This window comes from Carassius gibelio, chromosome A19 (assembly GCF_023724105.1).
Source record: "Carassius gibelio isolate Cgi1373 ecotype wild population from Czech Republic chromosome A19, carGib1.2-hapl.c, whole genome shotgun sequence".
In the NCBI taxonomy this organism is placed as follows: Eukaryota; Metazoa; Chordata; class Actinopteri; order Cypriniformes; family Cyprinidae; genus Carassius; species Carassius gibelio.
In genome coordinates this window covers 1,951,258-1,972,500 of record NC_068389.1, presented here as the reverse complement: position 1 = coordinate 1,972,500, position 21,243 = coordinate 1,951,258, and the positions used below count along the sequence as shown (strand labels likewise).

The 21,243-nt window shown below is 37.8% G+C and overlaps 15 pseudogenes; all 15 read right to left on the bottom strand.

Annotated features, from left to right (window-relative positions):
* Nucleotides 1-538: 538 nt before the first annotated feature.
* On the bottom strand, nucleotides 539-657 carry LOC127936702 (uncharacterized; annotated as a pseudogene).
* Nucleotides 658-1,447: 790 nt separating this feature from the next.
* LOC127937073 (uncharacterized) lies at nucleotides 1,448-1,566 on the bottom strand (annotated as a pseudogene).
* A 1,013-nt stretch (nucleotides 1,567-2,579) lies between these two features.
* LOC127936701 (uncharacterized) lies at nucleotides 2,580-2,698 on the bottom strand (annotated as a pseudogene).
* A 773-nt stretch (nucleotides 2,699-3,471) lies between these two features.
* On the bottom strand, nucleotides 3,472-3,590 carry LOC127935950 (uncharacterized; annotated as a pseudogene).
* A 1,068-nt stretch (nucleotides 3,591-4,658) lies between these two features.
* LOC127936050 (uncharacterized) lies at nucleotides 4,659-4,777 on the bottom strand (annotated as a pseudogene).
* A 1,073-nt stretch (nucleotides 4,778-5,850) lies between these two features.
* LOC127937071 (uncharacterized) lies at nucleotides 5,851-5,969 on the bottom strand (annotated as a pseudogene).
* Nucleotides 5,970-6,980: 1,011 nt separating this feature from the next.
* LOC127937182 (uncharacterized) lies at nucleotides 6,981-7,099 on the bottom strand (annotated as a pseudogene).
* Nucleotides 7,100-14,501: 7,402 nt separating this feature from the next.
* Nucleotides 14,502-14,620, bottom strand: LOC127936700 (uncharacterized; annotated as a pseudogene).
* A 787-nt stretch (nucleotides 14,621-15,407) lies between these two features.
* Nucleotides 15,408-15,526, bottom strand: LOC127937959 (uncharacterized; annotated as a pseudogene).
* Nucleotides 15,527-16,309: 783 nt separating this feature from the next.
* Nucleotides 16,310-16,428, bottom strand: LOC127936049 (uncharacterized; annotated as a pseudogene).
* A 1,064-nt stretch (nucleotides 16,429-17,492) lies between these two features.
* On the bottom strand, nucleotides 17,493-17,611 carry LOC127937958 (uncharacterized; annotated as a pseudogene).
* Nucleotides 17,612-18,685: 1,074 nt separating this feature from the next.
* On the bottom strand, nucleotides 18,686-18,804 carry LOC127936886 (uncharacterized; annotated as a pseudogene).
* Nucleotides 18,805-19,303: 499 nt separating this feature from the next.
* LOC127936699 (uncharacterized) lies at nucleotides 19,304-19,422 on the bottom strand (annotated as a pseudogene).
* A 784-nt stretch (nucleotides 19,423-20,206) lies between these two features.
* Nucleotides 20,207-20,325, bottom strand: LOC127937957 (uncharacterized; annotated as a pseudogene).
* Nucleotides 20,326-21,112: 787 nt separating this feature from the next.
* Nucleotides 21,113-21,231, bottom strand: LOC127937956 (uncharacterized; annotated as a pseudogene).
* Between the last annotated feature and the right edge of the window lie 12 nt (nucleotides 21,232-21,243).

Sequence of the window (21,243 nt, the reverse complement as noted above, 5' to 3'; positions counted from 1 at the left end):
CGGTCTATCATTCAAGTACTAACCAGACCTTAACCTGCTAAGATTCAGAGATCGGGCATTGATTTCTTCTTTTTTTTTTTTTTTGCAAGATTATTATATAATTCGCGAAAAATATCCAAAAATTTAAAGCACCTGGTATTCCCAGGCAGTCTCCCATCCATGTACTAACCTGGCCCAAACCTGCTTATATTCAGAGATCGGGCATTGACTCTATTTTTTGCCAAATTTATTATATACTAAGTGAAAAATTCCAAAAGCTTTAAGTACCTGGTATTCCTAGGCGGTCTTTCAACCAAGTACTAACCAGACCTAAACCTGCTAAGATTCAGAGATCGGGCATTGACTCTATTTTTTTTTTTTTTTTTGCAAGATTATTATATAATTTGTGAAAAATATCCAAAAATTTAAAGCACCTGGCATTCCCAGGCAGTCTCCCATCCATGTACTAACCTGGCGCAAACCTGCTTATATTCAGAGATCGGGCATTGACTCTATTTTTTGGCAAAATTATTATATACTAAGTGAAAAATTTCAAAATAGCTTAGAGTACCTGGCATTCTCAGGCGGTCTCCCATCCAGGCACTAACCAGGCCCAAACCTGCTTAGCTTCCGAGATCAGACAAGATCGGGCATAGCCAGGCTGGTATGGCCATAAGCGAAGACTGCTGCAAAGAGAAGGCTATTTAAAGATCAGCCAATCTACTCGCCAGTACATTATAAAAGTAGGAAAGAAACCCCAAAAGCTTAAAGCACCTGGTATTCCCAGGCAGTCTCCCATCCATGTACTAACCTGGCCCAAACCTGCTTATATTCAGAGATCGGGCATTGACTCTATTTTTTGCCAAATTTATTATATACTAAGTGAAAAAATTCCAAAAGCTTAAAGCACCTGGTATTCCTTGGCGGTCTCTCATCCAAGTACTAACTAGACCTAAACCTGCTAAAATTCAGAGATCGGGCATTGACTCTTTTTTTTTTTTTTTTGCAAGATTATTATATAATTTGTGAAAAATATCAAAAAATTTAAAGCACCTGGTATTCCCAGGCAGTCTCCCATCCATGTACTAACCTGGCCCAAACCTGCTTATATTCAGAGATCGGGCATTGACTCTATTTTTTGCCAAATTTATTATATACTAAGTGAAAAAATTCCAAAAGCTTAAAGCACCTGGTATTCCTTGGCGGTCTCTCATCCAAGTACTAACCAGACCTAAACCTGCTAAGATTCAGAGATCGGGCATTGACTCTTTTTTTTTTTTTTTTTTTTTTTTTTTGCAAGATTATTATATAATTCGTGAAAAATATCCAAAAATTTAAAGCACCTGATATTCCCAGGCAGTCTCCCATCCATGTACTAACCTGGCGCAAACCTGCTTATATTCAGAGATCGGGCATTGACTCTATTTTTTGGCAAAATTATTATATACTAAGTGAAAAATTTCAAAAAAGCTTAGAGTACCTGGCATTCTCAGGCGGTCTCCCATCCAGGCACTAACCAGGCACAAACCTGCTTAGCTTCCGAGATCAGACAAGATCGGGCATAGCCAGGCTGGTATGGCCCTAAGCGAAGACTGCTGCAAAGAGAAGGCTATTTAAAGATCAGCCAATCTACTCGCCAGTACATTATAAAAGTAGGAAAGAAACCCCAAAAGCTTAAAGCACCTGGTATTCCTAGGCGGTCTCTCATCCAAGTACTAACCTGGCCCAAACCTGCTTTTGTTCAGAGATCGGGCATTGACTCTATTTTTTGCCAAATTTATTATATACTAAGTGAAAAAATTCCAAAAGCTTAAAGCACCTGGTATTCCTTGGCGGTCTATCATTCAAGTACTAACCAGACCTTAACCTGCTAAGATTCAGAGATCGGGCATTGACTTCTTCTTTTTTTTTTTTTTTTTGCAAGATTATTATATAATTCGTGAAAAATATCCAAAAATTTAAAGCACCTGGTATTCCCAGGCAGTCTCCCATCCATGTACTAACCTGGCCCAAACCTGCTTATATTCAGAGATCGGGCATTGACTCTATTTTTTGCCAAATTTATTATATACTAAGTGAAAAAATTCCAAAAGCTTTAAGCACCTGGTATTCCTAGGCGGTCTTTCAACCAAGTACTAACCAGACCTAAACCTGCTAAGATTCAGAGATCGGGCATTGACTCTATTTTTTTTTTTTTTTTGCAAGATTATTATATAATTTGTGAAAAATATCCAAAAATTTAAAGCACCTGGTATTCCCAGGCAGTCTCCCATCCATGTACTAACCTGGCCCAAACCTGCTTATATTCAGAGATCGGGTACTGACTCTATTTTTTGCCAAATTTATTATATACTAAGTGAAAAAATTCCAAAAGCTTAAAGCACCTGGTATTCCTTGGCGGTCTATCATTCAAGTACTAACCAGACCTTAACCTGCTAAGATTCAGAGATCGGGCATTGACTTCTTCTTCTGCACCTGATATTCCCAGGCAGTCTCCCATCCATGTACTAACCTGGCGCAAACCTGCTTATATTCAGAGATCGGGCATTGACTCTATTTTTTGGCAAAATTATTATATACTAAGTGAAAAATTTCAAAATAGCTTAGAGTACCTGGCATTCTCAGGCGGTCTCCCATCCAGGCACTAACCAGGCCCAAACCTGCTTAGCTTCCGAGATCAGACAAGATCGGGCATAGCCAGGCTGGTATGGCCATAAGCGAAGACTGCTGCAAAGAGAAGGCTATTTAAAGATCAGCCAATCTACTCGCCAGTACATTATAAAAGTAGGAAAGAAACCCCAAAAGCTTAAAGCACCTGGTATTCCCAGGCAGTCTCCCATCCATGTACTAACCTGGCCCAAACCTGCTTATATTCAGAGATCGGGCATTGACTCTATTTTTTGCCAAATTTATTATATACTAAGTGAAAAAATTCCAAAAGCTTAAAGCACCTGGTATTCCTTGGCGGTCTCTCATCCAAGTACTAACCAGACCTAAACCTGCTAAGATTCAGAGATCGGGCATTGACTCTTTTTTTTTTTTGCAAGATTATTATATAATTTGTGAAAAAAATCCAAAAATTTAAAGCACCTGGTATTCCCAGGCAGTCTCCCATCCATGTACTAACCTGGCCCAAACCTGCTTATATTCAGAGATCGGGCATTGACTCTATTTGTTGCCAAATTTATTATATACTAAGTGAAAAAATTCCAAAAGCTTAAAGCACCTGGTATTCCTTGGCGGTCTCTCATCCAAGTACTAACCAGACCTAAACCTGCTAAGATTCAGAGATCGGGCATTGACTCTTTTTTTTTTTTTTGCAAGATTATTATATAATTCGTGAAAAATATCCAAAAATTTAAAGCACCTGATATTCCCAGGCAGTCTCCCATCCATGTACTAACCTGGCGCAAACCTGCTTATATTCAGAGATCGGGCATTGACTCTATTTTTTGGCAAAATTATTATATACTAAGTGAAAAATTTCAAAAAAGCTTACAGTACCTGGTATTCCCAGGCGGTCTCCCATCCAGGCACTAACCAGGCCCAAACCTGCTTAGCTTACGAGATCAGACAAGATCGGGCATGGCCAGGCTGGTATGGCCATAAGCGAAGACTGCTGCAAAGAGAAGGCTATTTAAAGATCAGCCAATCTACTCGCCAGTACATTATAAAAGTAGGAAAGAAACCCCAAAAGCTTAAAGCACCTGGTATTCCTAGGCGGTCTCTCATCCAAGTACTAACCTGGCCCAAACCTGCTTATATTCAGAGATCGGGCATTGACTCTATTTTTTGCCAAATTTATTATATACTAAGTGAAAAAATTCCAAAAGCTTAAAGCACCTGGTATTCCTTGGCGGTCTATCACTCAAGTACTAACCAGACCTTAACCTGCTAAGATTCAGAGATCGGGCATTGATTTCTTCTTTTTTTTTTTTTGCAAGATTATTATATAATTCGTGAAAAATATCCAAAAATTTAAAGCACCTGGTATTCCCAGGCAGTCTCCCATCCATGTACTAACCTGGCCCAAACCTGCTTATATTCAGAGATCGGGCATTGACTCTATTTTTTGCCAAATTTATTATATACTAAGTGAAAAATTCCAAAAGCTTTAAGCACCTGGTATTCCTAGGCGGTCTTTCAACCAAGTACTAACCAGACCTAAACCTGCTAAGATTCAGAGATCGGGCATTGACTCTATTTTTTTTTTTTTTTTTTTGCAAGATTATTATATAATTTGTGAAAAATATCCAAAAATTTAAAGCACCTGGCATTCCCAGGCAGTCTCCCATCCATGTACTAACCTGGCCCAAACCTGCTTATATTCAGAGATCGGGCACTGACTCTATTTTTTGCCAAATTTATTATATACTAAGTGAAAAAATTCCAAAAGCTTAAAGCACCTGGTATTCCTTGGCGGTCTCTCATCCAAGTACTAACCAGACCTAAACCTGCTAAGATTCAGAGATCGGGCATTGACTCTTTTTTTTTTTTTTTTTTTTTGCAAGATTATTATATAATTCGTGAAAAATATCCAAAAATTTAAAGCACCTGATATTCCCAGGCAGTCTCCCATCCATGTACTAACCTGGCGCAAACCTGCTTATATTCAGAGATCGGGCATTGACTCTATTTTTTGGCAAAATTATTATATACTAAGTGAAAAATTTCAAAATAGCTTAGAGTACCTGGCATTCCCAGGCGGTCTCCCATCCAGGCACTAACCAGGCCCAAACCTGCTTAGCTTCCGAGATCAGACAAGATCGGGCATAGCCAGGCTGGTATGGCCATAAGCGAAGACTGCTGCAAAGAGAAGGCTATTTAAAGATCAGCCAATCTACTCGCCAGTACATTATAAAAGTAGGAAAGAAACCCCAAAAGCTTAAAGCACCTGGTATTCCTAGGCGGTCTCTCATCCAAGTACTAACCTGGCCCAAACCTGCTTATATTCAGAGATCGGGCATTGACTCTATTTTTTGGCAAATTTATTATATACTAAGTGAAAAAATTCCAAAAGCTTAAAGCACCTGGTATTCCTTGGCGGTCTATCATTCAAGTACTAACCAGACCTTAACCTGCTAAGATTCAGAGATCGGGCATTGACTTCTTCTTTTTTTTTTTTTTTTGCAAGATTATTATATAATTCGTGAAAAATATCCAAAAATTTAAAGCACCTGGTATTCCCAGGCAGTCTCCCATCCATGTACTAACCTGGCCCAAACCTGCTTATATTCAGAGATCGGGCATTGACTCTATTTTTTGCCAAATTTATTATATACTAAGTGAAAAAATTCCAAAAGCTTAAAGCACCTGGTATTCCTTGGCGGTCTCTCATCCAAGTACTAACTAGACCTAAACCTGCTAAAATTCAGAGATCGGGCATTGACTCTTTTTTTTTTTTTTTTTGCAAGATTATTATATAATTTGTGAAAAATATCCAAAAATTTAAAGCACCTGGTATTCCCAGGCAGTCTCCCATCCATGTACTAACCTGGCCCAAACCTGCTTATATTCAGAGATCGGGCATTGACTCTATTTTTTGCCAAATTTATTATATACTAAGTGAAAAAATTCCAAAAGCTTAAAGCACCTGGTATTCCTTGGCGGTCTCTCATCCAAGTACTAACCAGACCTAAACCTGCTAAGATTCAGAGATCGGGCATTGACTCTTTTTTTTTTTTTTTTTTTTTTTTTTGCAAGATTATTATATAATTCGTGAAAAATATCCAAAAATTTAAAGCACCTGATATTCCCAGGCAGTCTCCCATCCATGTACTAACCTGGCGCAAACCTGCTTATATTCAGAGATCGGGCATTGACTCTATTTTTTGGCAAAATTATTATATACTAAGTGAAAAATTTCAAAAAAGCTTAGAGTACCTGGCATTCTCAGGCGGTCTCCCATCCAGGCACTAACCAGGCACAAACCTGCTTAGCTTCCGAGATCAGACAAGATCGGGCATAGCCAGGCTGGTATGGCCCTAAGCGAAGACTGCTGCAAAGAGAAGGCTATTTAAAGATCAGCCAATCTACTCGCCAGTACATTATAAAAGTAGGAAAGAAACCCCAAAAGCTTAAAGCACCTGGTATTCCTAGGCGGTCTCTCATCCAAGTACTAACCTGGCCCAAACCTGCTTTTGTTCAGAGATCGGGCATTGACTCTATTTTTTGCCAAATTTATTATATACTAAGTGAAAAAATTCCAAAAGCTTAAAGCACCTGGTATTCCTTGGCGGTCTATCATTCAAGTACTAACCAGACCTTAACCTGCTAAGATTCAGAGATCGGGCATTGACTTCTTCTTTTTTTTTTTTTTGCAAGATTATTATATAATTCGTGAAAAATATCCAAAAATTTAAAGCACCTGGTATTCCCAGGCAGTCTCCCATCCATGTACTAACCTGGCCCAAACCTGCTTATATTCAGAGATCGGGCATTGACTCTATTTTTTGCCAAATTTATTATATACTAAGTGAAAAAATTCCAAAAGCTTTAAGCACCTGGTATTCCTAGGCGGTCTTTCAACCAAGTACTAACCAGACCTAAACCTGCTAAGATTCAGAGATCGGGCATTGACTCTATTTTTTTTTTTTTTTTTGCAAGATTATTATATAATTTGTGAAAAATATCCAAAAATTTAAAGCACCTGGTATTCCCAGGCAGTCTCCCATCCATGTACTAACCTGGCCCAAACCTGCTTATATTCAGAGATCGGGCACTGACTCTATTTTTTGCCAAATTTATTATATACTAAGTGAAAAAATTCCAAAAGCTTAAAGCACCTGGTATTCCTTGGCGGTCTATCATTCAAGTACTAACCAGACCTTAACCTGCTAAGATTCAGAGATCGGGCATTGACTTCTTCTTCTGCACCTGATATTCCCAGGCAGTCTCCCATCCATGTACTAACCTGGCGCAAACCTGCTTATATTCAGAGATCGGGCATTGACTCTATTTTTTGGCAAAATTATTATATACTAAGTGAAAAATTTCAAAATAGCTTAGAGTACCTGGCATTCTCAGGCGGTCTCCCATCCAGGCACTAACCAGGCCCAAACCTGCTTAGCTTTCGAGATCAGACAAGATCGGGCATAGCCAGGCTGGTATGGCCATAAGCGAAGACTGCTGCAAAGAGAAGGCTATTTAAAGATCAGCCAATCTACTCGCCAGTACATTATAAAAGTAGGAAAGAAACCCCAAAAGCTTAAAGCACCTGGTATTCCCAGGCAGTCTCCCATCCATGTACTAACCTGGCCCAAACCTGCTTATATTCAGAGATCGGGCATTGACTCTATTTTTTGCCAAATTTATTATATACTAAGTGAAAAAATTCCAAAAGCTTAAAGCACCTGGTATTCCTTGGCGGTCTCTCATCCAAGTACTAACCAGACCTAAACCTGCTAAGATTCAGAGATCGGGCATTGACTCTTTTTTTTTTTTTTTTGCAAGATTATTATATAATTTGTGAAAAAAATCCAAAAATTTAAAGCACCTGATATTCCCAGGCAGTCTCCCATCCATGTACTAACCTGGCCCAAACCTGCTTATATTCAGAGATCGGGCATTGACTCTATTTTTTGCCAAATTTATTATATACTAAGTGAAAAAATTCCAAAAGCTTAAAGCACCTGGTATTCCTTGGCGGTCTCTCATCCAAGTACTAACCAGACCTAAACCTGCTAAGATTCAGAGATCGGGCATTGACTCTTTTTTTTTTTTTTTTTTTTTGCAAGAATATTATATAATTCGTGAAAAATATCCAAAAATTTAAAGCACCTGATATTCCCAGGCAGTCTCCCATCCATGTACTAACCTGGCGCAAACCTGCTTATATTCAGAGATCGGGCATTGACTCTATTTTTTGGCAAAATTATTATATACTAAGTGAAAAATTTCAAAAAAGCTTACAGTACCTGGTATTCCCAGGCGGTCTCCCATCCAGGCACTAACCAGGCCCAAACCTGCTTAGCTTACGAGATCAGACAAGATCGGGCATAGCTTTTTTTTTTATTTATTTTTTTTTTTATTTTTTTTTTCACAGTCAAAATATAAGTTGTGTACAAGACTTTAAAGCTGTTACAGGGAAATTTTAATAAAAACAAAAGCATTTCACAAAAGCATTTTTCCAAAATATGCATAACACTAAAAACCAAAAACATCTAAATTCACAAATTCATCAAATTCTTTAATCTTCTCTTGGCATATAAAAGTGCTTTTGTTTTAAAATATATGTAACCTCCTTCGTAAAAATTCCATAAAAATCCCCCATCTTGTTTTCCAGTTTAAAATAACTGTACAGCATTTTTACATAATCTTCAACCAACTGTTTAAAAATCAACCATAGGTTAGCATTAAAATCTCTGTTTTTGACTATATTCCTTCTTTTCCATATTGCTTTTTTGGCCAAAATTAAAAACAAATTAATTAGTTTCTTGTTTGCTGTATTCTCTGCTATTCCCAACATAAAAAATCTATTCCAGTTACAGTCCCCCTCATTATCTCTTAAGTCTTTGATTATTTCCTTTAATTCCTTAAAAAATGGGCTCAACTTCTCACAGAATAAAAACAAATGTAAAATTCCTTCATCTTCTTTTTTACAAACTCTGCATTGGGCATTAGTTTCTTTCTGCATTGCACACAATCTCATTTCAGTAAAAATCACATTTTGTCTAATAAAATAATCAAAACTTTGTAAATCCACATCCAACCATTTCCATGTCATGTTCTTCCATATATCTTCCTCTTCAATTTCATTAAAATGCCTTATCCATAACTGATTGGCAAGAGGTTTTTTAAAAACTCTATTTATAAAAAACCCATAAAACATTTTAACAGAACCCAAATTAAAATTCACTATATTGTCTTTACATTTTAGAAACACGCTCATTTTCTTTTCTTTTTCTCCCTCCTTAATAATTTCTTCCAGCCATTGTCCTGGGATTGCTTTTTTTACTTGTTCATATTGTCTTTTTAAAACATTTACATTAAAGTCCTCCTTCTCCTCATCCATTGCATCTATGATCACTTGAAGTGGTAAAAATCCCTCTTTAAATTCCCATAAAACATCCCTCACCTTTACAAACCCTGCTTGCAACCACTTCTTAAAATAGATATCATACTCTTGCATCTTTATTTTCCCATTTAAAAACAGAGGTTGATTTAAAATCATTTCTCTCCCCTCCGGATTAAAATCCACCTCTGTTAAAAAAAGCCTCCAAGCGCTTAAAACCTCTTTGTAAAATGGTGGGATCCCCTCCATCATCCAATTCTTAAGCTTCATCCATAAAACATTTTCCCCCAAATTAAAATTCCCACATTTATTTAAATAAAGAGCCATCAATCTCTTCCACTCTGCTCTGTTCGTATCATCCAAATATTTTCTTACCACCTTTACTCTCATGCTTTTCATTTTTTGTTCTACATCCACCAAACCCATCCCTCCCTCCCCCGGTTTCCCAATCAGTGTAAAATATGCAATTCTTGGAGGCTTTTTGTCCCATAAAAATTCTAAAACACATTTCTTTATTCTCTTAAAAACCCAGTCTGGCAATGGCATCACATGTAATGTATACCACATTCTAGATAACATTAGCATGTTTACAACTAAAATCTTCCCTTTTAAACTTAAAAATCTGCTTCTCCAGAAAATCAGTCTTCTTTCCATCCCTCCCACCGTCTCTTCCCACATACTGTCCGTAGCCTCCTTTTCATTCTTTGCTACAATTATTCCTAAAATCTTTATTTCTTGCACCTCTGTAAACTTACAGACCCCTGTAAGAACCTCTGCCCTTCCATATTTCATGTATACAGTTTTTTCTTCATTTATCTTTGCACCCGAACCCTCACAATACAGTTTTGTTTTCTCCATCACTCTTTTAACACTTTCTACATTTTCAACCACAATTGTCGTGTCATCAGCATATTGAAATATTTTCTTTAATTCTTCTCCCTCTTCCATTTGTATTCCATTTATTCTTTTTTCTCTATTTATTAAAAGCCCTAAAGGTTCTGCTACCAATGAGTACAACTGCGCCGACAATGGACACCCCTGTCTTATGGATCTTAAAACTTTAAAAGGTTGAGTTAAAAAAAACATTGCATTTTACTTTTGTAAAAATATCCCTGTATAAAACCGAAATCCATTTAATAAAATTATTCCCAAACCCAAATTCCTTTAAAACTGCAAATAAAAAGCCATGTTCAACTCTGTCAAAAGCCTTTTCAAAATCCATACTAATAACATAAGCACTTTTGCCTTTTTCTTTTATATACCCTGCTATATCTCTAATGCTGCTAGTAACATCTGCTATATCTCTCGCCTTTACTCCATACGCCTGGTTTGTTTCTATTATATTTGGCATGACATTTTTTAATCTGTTTGCTAAGACCTTGGCTAAAATTTTAAAATCAGTGTTTAGCATTGTAATGGGTCTAAAATTTTTCAGCTCAGTTTTGTCTCCTTTTTTCTTGTATATTATTTTCATTAATCCTAGCCCCATTCTTGGGCTTACTCTTTCTTTTTTAAAAACTTCTTCAAAAATTTCATTTAAAATCACGCTTACTTTTTCTTTAAAAACTTTGTAAAACTCACTTCCAATACCATCTACTCCGGGGCTTTTCCTCACTCTTAATTGATTTATGGCATGTATGATCTCTTCAGTTTCTATTTCCCTTTCACATATTTTTTTATCCTGTTCGCCAACTTTCCTTGTTATCTGTTGCAACAAAATATTCCTTTTTTCCTCATCTCCCCCCTCAGACTTAAAAAGTTCCTCATAAAATGATTTAACTTCTTTTAAAATCCCCTCTGTATCTGAGACCACCATTCCATTGCTACTTTTAAGTTCTTTAATTGTTTCCGCTCTCCCCCTGCTTTTCTCAAGATTAAAAAAGAATCTGTTACATTTTTCCCCTTCCACCGTATATTTTGCTTTGCTTCTCAACATTGCCCCCTTGCATTTCTCCTCTTCTATTTTTCTCAACGTATTTTCTATTTCAATTACTTTTTGCACATCTACTTGGTTTTTATTTAACTCCTCTTTTAGAGTTCTCCTTATTTCTCTCTCCTTGGTTCTTTTAACCTTTTGTAATAAATTACAGTAGTTCATAGAATATTTCTTAATATCATACTTAACATTTTCCCACCATTGCCTTTTGTCTTCCATATACATCAGGTCTTTTTTCCTCCCATCTAATATCATTTCAATCTCTTTTTTAAAACTTTCATTCTTTAAAACCTCAGTGTTTAAAATCCACACCCCAGGTCCCTTTGTTTGTCTTTTAAAATCCATCGTCATTAAAACCATTTTGTGATCGCTTAAGGTCGTTTCTTTGTAAAATATTCCATCAATGAAACATTCAAGATTTCTGGTACTTAAAAAATAGTCTATTCTGGTTTGGCACATAAAATTCCCCACCAACTGTCTTCTTGAAAATTCCTTCTTTTTTCCATTTCTTTCCCGCCACACATCAATCATATTTTTCTCTTCCATCAATGACCTTAATTCTTTTCTACCCCCATCCGATTTAAAAACCATCCCATTTGCCATATCCATTTTACTAAAAACAGTGTTAAAATCCCCTGCAATCACCACCTTCCCCCATTTTTCAATTACATCAGCTAAAACATTAAAGTATATTTTCTTTTCTTTTTCTCCATTGGGAGCGTGCACGTTCACTAGAACAAATTTGTCTTCTTCCATTTCGATTTCTACCACCATACATTTTCCTTTTTTATCATTATATATAAGTTTTGTCTTTATACCTCTGTCTTTTCTTATTAAAACCGCCACTCCTCCTCCCATTTTTTCCTCTTCATTGTTAACAAGTAATTCCCCTTCCCATCTTTTTCTAATATCCTCCATAACATTCTCTTTCCAGTTTGTCTCTTGCAATAAAATCACATCTTCATTTCGACACAATTCCTTCACCTTTTCAAATTTATAAACATTCATTAATCCTCTAGCATTAAAAGTCACAATTTTCAGCACCATAAAATAAAATAAAAGCCATAAAATCCCCATTTTGTCAGTTCATTCACTCTCCTTCCTTTACCATTTCCCCACTGTCTTGTTTTTCATCACATCCTTGTTTTAATACTTTTCTTTTGGCTTTCTCTAAATTTGGTGTTACCTTAGTTTGTCTTCTTCTTTTATTGATTCCTGTAGTGCCGGCATCGTCGATGCATTCACTGTCTTTGTCCATTCTCCCATCCTCGCTGACCCACTCCTGATCCTCTGTCTTTTCCAGTTGAATCTGTAAAGTATCAGTTATTTCCATCAGTGACCCCGTTTCCTCACTGCACTGCGTTGATCCAGTCCTTTCACTTTCCTCTTCAACGTCCGTGCTTGTGGTATCCTCTCTTGGTGTTCCTTCCGTGTTTTCGTGTAGCTCCTCTTCACCGGCTTCCTCATGCATCTGCCCACACCCCTGCTCTTCCTCCTGATGTTGTTCTCCGAACCAGCACTCGCACTTGTTTAACACAAGCCTGCAGTCCGGGCACCTCACCGCATTACAATCCCTCGCGAAATGTCCCCTTTCCGAGCACTTATAGCATTTGAAGTCAGGACAGTCCTTCATCATGTGTTCAGGGCTCATACATAACCTACAGGTTCTCACCTGCTGGCTATGTATCACCCTGAAATACTGAGGTCCTTCTTCCGTCTCCATTCTCGTGCTGTAGGGCAGGGAAGCCACCTCTTTTGGAAACCGTACTCTCAGGAATCTCGTTCCATCCTCAATGCGGGTGCCCGGGTAGAATCTCCTTTTGATCTGTGAGATAGGAGTCACCCCCCATCCCTCCAGCTTCTTTAAAATATCGTCATCCTCCAAGTAAGCAGGCAGATGCATGAAAGATACAGCAAAATCCTTATTGTTCAACTTTTTAATTTCACAAGTCTTTCCTTTAATCATCAATCCTTCTTCCAGTTTCTCAATATCTTCCTCTTTTTCCAATGTAATTTCATATTGTTTCATCATTTTTGGTCTTACCGCTAGTATGCTAGTCACTTCGATCTTGTCTTTCAATGCTTCTATAATGTCCTCTGCTCTCCCATCTTGTACCTCCGTCAAATCAATCACTACCGTTGCTTCCTTGGTATAGATCCGTTTCATTCGCCTTTCTGGGTAATCCTTTTCTCGTTGTCTTTGATCCAGTCCATTTTCAGTTAGCTGCCTTGTCTGTTTTGCCAAATCCATGTCTGTAGCCGTTAATCCATCCATTTCAACAAAAAACACAAAACTAAAACGATCCCTCCCAAACAGCAAAGCTGTTGGGAGGACAAATAACAAAAATAACACAAAAAACTAGAAACAAAAATAATTATCTTGAACAAAAACAACGCAAAAAAACAACACAAAAGTTTGGGTGAGCCTTTCTCACCTCCCTATAGCCAACACACTTCCTGTTTCTCACTAGCTCTCTAGCGCCCTCAGGGTGGTATGGCCATAAGCGAAGACTGCTGCAAAGAGAAGGCTATTTAAAGATCAGCCAATCTACTCGCCAGTACATTATAAAAGTAGGAAAGAAACCCCAAAAGCTTAAAGCACCTGGTATTCCTAGGCGGTTTCTCATCCAAGTACTAACCTGGCCCAAACCTGCTTATATTCAGAGATCGGGCATTGACTCTATTTTTTGGCAAATTTATTATATACTAAGTGAAAAAATTCCAAAAGCTTAAAGCACCTGGTATTCCTTGGCGGTCTATCATTCAAGTACTAACCAGACCTTAACCTGCTAAGATTCAGAGATCGGGCATTGACTTCTTCTTTTTTTTTTTTTTTGCAAGATTATTATATAATTCGTGAAAAATATCCAAAAATGTAAAGCACCTGGTATTCCCAGGCAGTCTCCCATCCATGTACTAACCTGGCCCAAACCTGCTTATATTCAGAGATCGGGCATTGACTCTATTTTTTGCCAAATTTATTATATACTAAGTGAAAAAATTCCAAAAGCTTTAAGCACCTGGTATTCCTAGGCGGTCTTTCAACCAAGTACTAACCAGACCTAAACCTGCTAAGATTCAGAGATCGGGCATTGACTCTATTTTTTTTTTTTTTTTTTGCAAGATTATTATATAATTTGTGAAAAATATCCAAAAATTTAAAGCACCTGGTATTCCCAGGCAGTCTCCCATCCATGTACTAACCTGGCCCAAACCTGCTTATATTCAGAGATCGGGCATTGACTCTATTTTTTGCCAAATTTATTATATACTAAGTGAAAAAATTCCAAAAGCTTAAAGCACCTGGTATTCCTTGGCGGTCTCTCATCCAAGTACTAACCAGACCTAAACCTGCTAAGATTCAGAGATCGGGCATTGACTCTTTTTTTTTTTTTTTTTTGCAAGATTATTATATAATTCGTGAAAAATATCCAAAAATTTAAAGCACCTGATATTCCCAGGCAGTCTCCCATCCATGTACTAACCTGGCGCAAACCTGCTTATATTCAGAGATCGGGCATTGACTCTATTTTTTGGCAAAATTATTATATACTAAGTGAAAAATTTCAAAATAGCTTAGAGTACCTGGCATTCTCAGGCGGTCTCCCATCCAGGCACTAACCAGGCCCAAACCTGCTTAGCTTCCGAGATCAGACAAGATCGGGCATAGCCAGGCTGGTATGGCCATAAGCGAAGACTGCTGCAAAGAGAAGGCTATTTAAAGATCAGCCAATCTACTCGCCAGTACATTATCAAAGTAGGAAAGAAACCCCAAAAGCTTAAAGCACCTGGTATTCCTAGGCGGTCTCTCATCCATGTACTAACCTGGCCCAAACCTGCTTATATTCAGAGATCGGGCACTGACTCTATTTTTTGCCAAATTTATTATATACTAAGTGAAAAAATTCCAAAAGCTTAAAGCACCTGGTATTCCTTGGCGGTCTATCATTCAAGTACTAACCAGACCTTAACCTGCTAAGATTCAGAGATCGGGCATTGACTTCTTCTTTTTTTTTTTTTTTGCAAGATTATTATATAATTTGTGAAAAATATCCAAAAATTTAAAGCACCTGGTATTCCCAGGCAGTCTCCCATCCATGTACTAACCTGGCCCAAACCTGCTTATATTCAGAGATCGGGCACTGACTCTATTTTTTGCCAAATTTATTATATACTAAGTGAAAAAATTCCAAAAGCTTAAAGCACCTGGTATTCCTTGGCGGTCTCTCATCCAAGTACTAACCAGACCTAAACCTGCTAAGATTCAGAGATCGGGCATTGACTCTTTTTTTTTTTTTTTTTTTTTGCAAGATTATTATATAATTCGTGAAAAATATCCAAAAATTTAAAGCACCTGATATTCCCAGGCAGTCTCCCATCCATGTACTAACCTGGCGCAAACCTGCTTATATTCAGAGATCGGGCATTGACTCTATTTTTTGGCAAAATTATTATATACTAAGTGAAAAATTTCAAAAAAGCTTACAGTACCTGGTATTCCCAGGCGGTCTCCCATCCAGGCACTAACCAGGCCCAAACCTGCTTAGCTTACGAGATCAGACAAGATCGGGCATAGCCAGGCTGGTATGGCCATAAGCGAAGACTGCTGCAAAGAGAAGGCTATTTAAAGATCAGCCAATCTACTCGCCAGTACATTATAAAAGTAGGAAAGAAACCCCAAAAGCTTAAAGCACCTGGTATTCCTAGGCGGTCTCTCATCCAAGTACTAACCTGGCCCAAACCTGCTTATATTCAGAGATCGGGCATTGACTCTATTTTTTGCCAAATTTTTTATATACTAAGTGAAAAAATTCCAAAAGCTTAAAGCACCTGGTATTCCTTGGCGGTCTATCATTCAAGTACTAACCAGACCTTAACCTGCTAAGATTCAGAGATCGGGCATTGACTTCTTCTTTTTTTTTTTTTTTGCAAGATTATTATATAATTTGTGAAAAATATCCAAAAATTTAAAGCACCTGGTATTCCCAGGCAGTCTCCCATCCATGTACTAACCTGGCCCAAACCTGCTTATATTCAGAGATCGGGCATTGACTCTATTTTTTGCCAAATTTATTATATACTAAGTGAAAAAATTCCAAAAGCTTAAAGCACCTGGTATTCCTTGGCGGTCTCTCATCCAAGTACTAACTAGACCTAAACCTGCTAAAATTCAGAGATCGGGCATTGACTCTTTTTTTTTTTTTTTTTGCAAGATTATTATATAATTTGTGAAAAATATCCAAAAATTTAAAGCACCTGATATTCCCAGGCAGTCTCCCATCCATGTACTAACCTGGCGCAAACCTGCTTATATTCAGAGATCGGGCATTGACTCTATTTTTTGGCAAAATTATTATATACTAAGTGAAAAATTTCAAAATAGCTTAGAGTACCTGGCATTCCCAGGCGGTCTCCCATCCAGGCACTAACCAGGCCCAAACCTGCTTAGCTTCCGAGATCAGACAAGATCGGGCATAGCCAGGCTGGTATGGCCATAAGCGAAGACTGCTGCAAAGAGAAGGCTATTTAAAGATCAGCCAATCTACTCGCCAGTACATTATAAAAGTAGGAAAGAAACCCCAAAAGCTTAAAGCACCTGGTATTCCTAGGCGGTCTCTCATCCAAGTACTAACCTGGCCCAAACCTGCTTATATTCAGAGATCGGGCATTGACTCTATTTTTTGCCAAATTTATTATATACTAAGTGAAAAAATTCCAAAAGCTTAAAGCACCTGGTATTCCTTGGCGGTCTATCATTCAAGTACTAACCAGACCTTAACCTGCTAAGATTCAGAGATCGGGCATTGACTTCTTCTTTTTTTTTTTTGCAAGATTATTATATAATTCGTGAAAAATATCCAAAAATTTAAAGCACCTGGTATTCCCAGGCAGTCTCCCATCCATGTACTAACCTGGCCCAAACCTGCTTATATTCAGAGATCGGGCATTGACTCTATTTTTTGCCAAATTTATTATATACTAAGTGAAAAAATTCCAAAAGCTTAAAGCACCTGGTATTCCTTGGCGGTCTCTCATCCAAGTACTAACTAGACCTAAACCTGCTAAAATTCAGAGATCGGGCATTGACTCTTTTTTTTTTTTTTTTGCAAGATTATTATATAATTTGTGAAAAATATCCAAAAATTTAAAGCACCTGGTATTCCCAGGCAGTCTCCCATCCATGTACTAACCTGGCCCAAACCTGCTTATATTCAGAGATCGGGCATTGACTCTATTTTTTGCCAAATTTATTATATACTAAGTGAAAAAATTCCAAAAGCTTAAAGCACCTGGTATTCCTTGGCGGTCTCTCATCCAAGTACTAACCAGACCTAAACCTGCTAAGATTCAGAGATCGGGCATTGACTCTTTTTTTTTTTTTTTTTTTTTTGCAAGAATATTATATAATTCGTGAAAAATATCCAAAAATTTAAAGCACCTGATATTCCCAGGCAGTCTCCCATCCATGTACTAACCTGGCGCAAACCTGCTTATATTCAGAGATCGGGCATTGACTCTATTTTTTGGCAAAATTATTATATACTAAGTGAAAAATTTCAAAAAAGCTTACAGTACCTGGTATTCCCAGGCGGTCTCCCATCCAGGCACTAACCAGGCCCAAACCTGCTTAGCTTACGAGATCAGACAAGATCGGGCATAGCCAGGCTGGTATGGCCATAAGCGAAGACTGCTGCAAAGAGAAGGCTATTTAAAGATCAGCCAATCTACTCGCCAGTACATTATAAAAGTAGGAAAGAAACCCCAAAAGCTTAAAGCACCTGGTATTCCTAGGCGGTCTCTCATCCAAGTACTAACCTGGCCCAAACCTGCTTTTGTTCAGAGATCGGGCATTGACTCTATTTTTTGCCAAATTTATTATATACTAAGTGAAAAAATTCCAAAAGCTTAAAGCACCTGGTATTCCTTGGCGGTCTATCATTCAAGTACTAACCAGACCTTAACCTGCTAAGATTCAGAGATCGGGCATTGACTTCTTCTTTTTTTTTTTTTTTTTGCAAGATTATTATATAATTCGTGAAAAATATCAAAAAATTTAAAGCACCTGGTATTCCCAGGCAGTCTCCCATCCATGTACTAACCTGGCCCAAACCTGCTTATATTCAGAGATCGGGCATTGACTCTATTTTTTGCCAAATTTATTATATACTAAGTGAAAAAATTCCAAAAGCTTTAAGCACCTGGTATTCCTAGGCGGTCTTTCAACCAAGTACTAACCAGACCTAAACCTGCTAAGATTCAGAGATCGGGCATTGACTCTATTTTTTTTTTTTTTTTTTGCAAGATTATTATATAATTTGTGAAAAATATCCAAAAATTTAAAGCACCTGGTATTCCCAGGCAGTCTCCCATCCATGTACTAACCTGGCCCAAACCTGCTTATATTCAGAGATCGGGCATTGACTCTATTTATTGCCAAATTTATTATATACTAAGTGAAAAAATTCCAAAAGCTTAAAGCACCTGGTATTCCTTGGCGGTCTCTCATCCAAGTACTAACCAGACCTAAACCTGCTAAGATTCAGAGATCGGGCATTGACTCTTCTTTTTTTTTTTTTTTTTTTTGCAAGATTATTATATAATTCGTGAAAAATATCCAAAAATTTAAAGCACCTGATATTCCCAGGCAGTCTCCCAACCATGTACTAACCTGGCGCAAACCTGCTTATATTCAGAGATCGGGCATTGACTCTATTTTTTGGCAAAATTATTATATACTAAGTGAAAAATTTCAAAATAGCTTAGAGTACCTGGCATTCTCAGGCGGTCTCCCAACCAGGCACTAACCAGGCCCAAACCTGCTTAGCTTCCGAGATCAGACAAGATCGGGCATAGCCAGGCTGGTATGGCCATAAGCGAAGACTGCTGCAAAGAGAAGGCTATTTAAAGATCAGCCAATCTACTCGCCAGTACATTATAAAAGTAGGAAAGAAACCCCAAAAGCTTAAAGCACCTGGTATTCCTAGGCGGTCTCTCATCCAAGTACTAACCTGGCCCAAACCTGCTTTTGTTCAGAGATCGGGCATTGACTCTATTTTTTGCCAAATTTATTAAATACTAAGTGAAAAAATTCCAAAAGCTTAAAGCACCTGGTATTCCTTGGCGGTCTCTCATCCAAGTACTAACCAGACCTAAACCTGCTAAGATTCAGAGTTCGGGCATTGACTCTTTTTTTTTTTTTTTGCAAGATTATTATATAATTCGTGAAAAATATCCAAAAATTTAAAGCACCTGATATTCCCAGGCAGTCTCCCATCCATGTACTAACCTGGCGCAAACCTGCTTATATTCAGAGATCGGGCATTGACTCTATTTTTTGGCAAAATTATTATATACTAAGTGAAAAATTTCAAAATAGCTTAGAGTACCTGGCATTCTCAGGCGGTCTCCCATCCAGGCACTAACCAGGCCCAAACCTGCTTAGCTTCCGAGATCAGACAAGATCGGGCATAGCCAGGCTGGTATGGCCATAAGCGAAGACTGCTGCAAAGAGAAGGCTATTTAAAGATCAGCCAATCTACTCGCCAGTACATTATAAAAGTAGGAAAGAAACCCCAAAAGCTTAAAGCACCTGGTATTCCCAGGCAGTCTCCCATCCATGTACTAACCTGGCCCAAACCTGCTTATATTCAGAGATCGGGCATTGACTCTATTTTTTGCCAAATTTATTATATACTAAGTGAAAAAATTCCAAAAGCTTAAAGCACCTGGTATTCCTTGGCGGTCTCTCATCCAAGTACTAACCAGACCTAAACCTGCTAAGATTCAGAGATCGGGCATTGACTCTTTTTTTTTTTTTTGCAAGATTATTATATAATTTGTGAAAAAAATCCAAAAATTTAAAGCACCTGGTATTCCCAGGCAGTCTCCCATCCATGTACTAACCTGGCCCAAACCTGCTTATATTCAGAGATCGGGCATTGACTCTATTTGTTGCCAAATTTATTATATACTAAGTGAAAAAATTCCAAAAGCTTAAAGCACCTGGTATTCCTTGGCGGTCTCTCATCCAAGTACTAACCAGACCTAAACCTGCTAAGATTCAGAGATCGGGCATTGACTCTTTTTTTTTTTTTTTTTTTTTTTGCAAGATTATTATATAATTCGTGAAAAATATCCAAAAATTTAAAGCACCTGATATTCCCAGGCAGTCTCCCATCCATGTACTAACCTGGCGCAAACCTGCTTATATTCAGAGATCGGGCATTGACTCTATTTTTTGGCAAAATTATTATATACTAAGTGAAAAATTTCAAAAAAGCTTACAGTACCTGGTATTCCCAGGCGGTCTCCCATCCAGGCACTAACCAGGCCCAAACCTGCTTAGCTTACGAGATCAGACAAGATCGGGCATAGCCAGGCTGGTATGGCCATAAGCGAAGACTGCTGCAAAGAGAAGGCTATTTAAAGATCAGCCAATCTACTCGCCAGTACATTATCAAAGTAGGAAAGAAACCCCAAAAGCTTAAAGCACCTGGTATTCCTAGGCGGTCTCTCATCCATGTACTAACCTGGCCCAAACCTGCTTATATTCAGAGATCGGGCACTGACTCTATTTTTTGCCAAATTTATTATATACTAAGTGAAAAAATTCCAAAAGCTTAAAGCACCTGGTATTCCTTGGCGGTCTATCATTCAAGTACTAACCAGACCTTAACCTGCTAAGATTCAGAGATCGGGCATTGACTTCTTCTTTTTTTTTTTTTTTGCAAGATTATTATATAATTTGTGAAAAATATCCAAAAATTTAAAGCACCTGGTATTCCCAGGCAGTCTCCCATCCATGTACTAACCTGGCCCAAACCTGCTTATATTCAGAGATCGGGCACTGACTCTATTTTTTGCCAAATTTATTATATACTAAGTGAAAAAATTCCAAAAGCTTAAAGCACCTGGTATTCCTTGGCGGTCTCTCATCCAAGTACTAACCAGACCTAAACCTGCTAAGATTCAGAGATCGGGCATTGACTCTTTTTTTTTTTTTTTTTTTTTGCAAGATTATTATATAATTCGTGAAAAATATCCAAAAATTTAAAGCACCTGATATTCCCAGGCAGTCTCCCATCCATGTACTAACCTGGCGCAAACCTGCTTATATTCAGAGATCGGGCATTGACTCTATTTTTTGGCAAAATTATTATATACTAAGTGAAAAATTTCAAAAAAGCTTACAGTACCTGGTATTCCCAGGCGGTCTCCCATCCAGGCACTAACCAGGCCCAAACCTGCTTAGCTTACGAGATCAGACAAGATCGGGCATAGCCAGGCTGGTATGGCCATAAGCGAAGACTGCTGC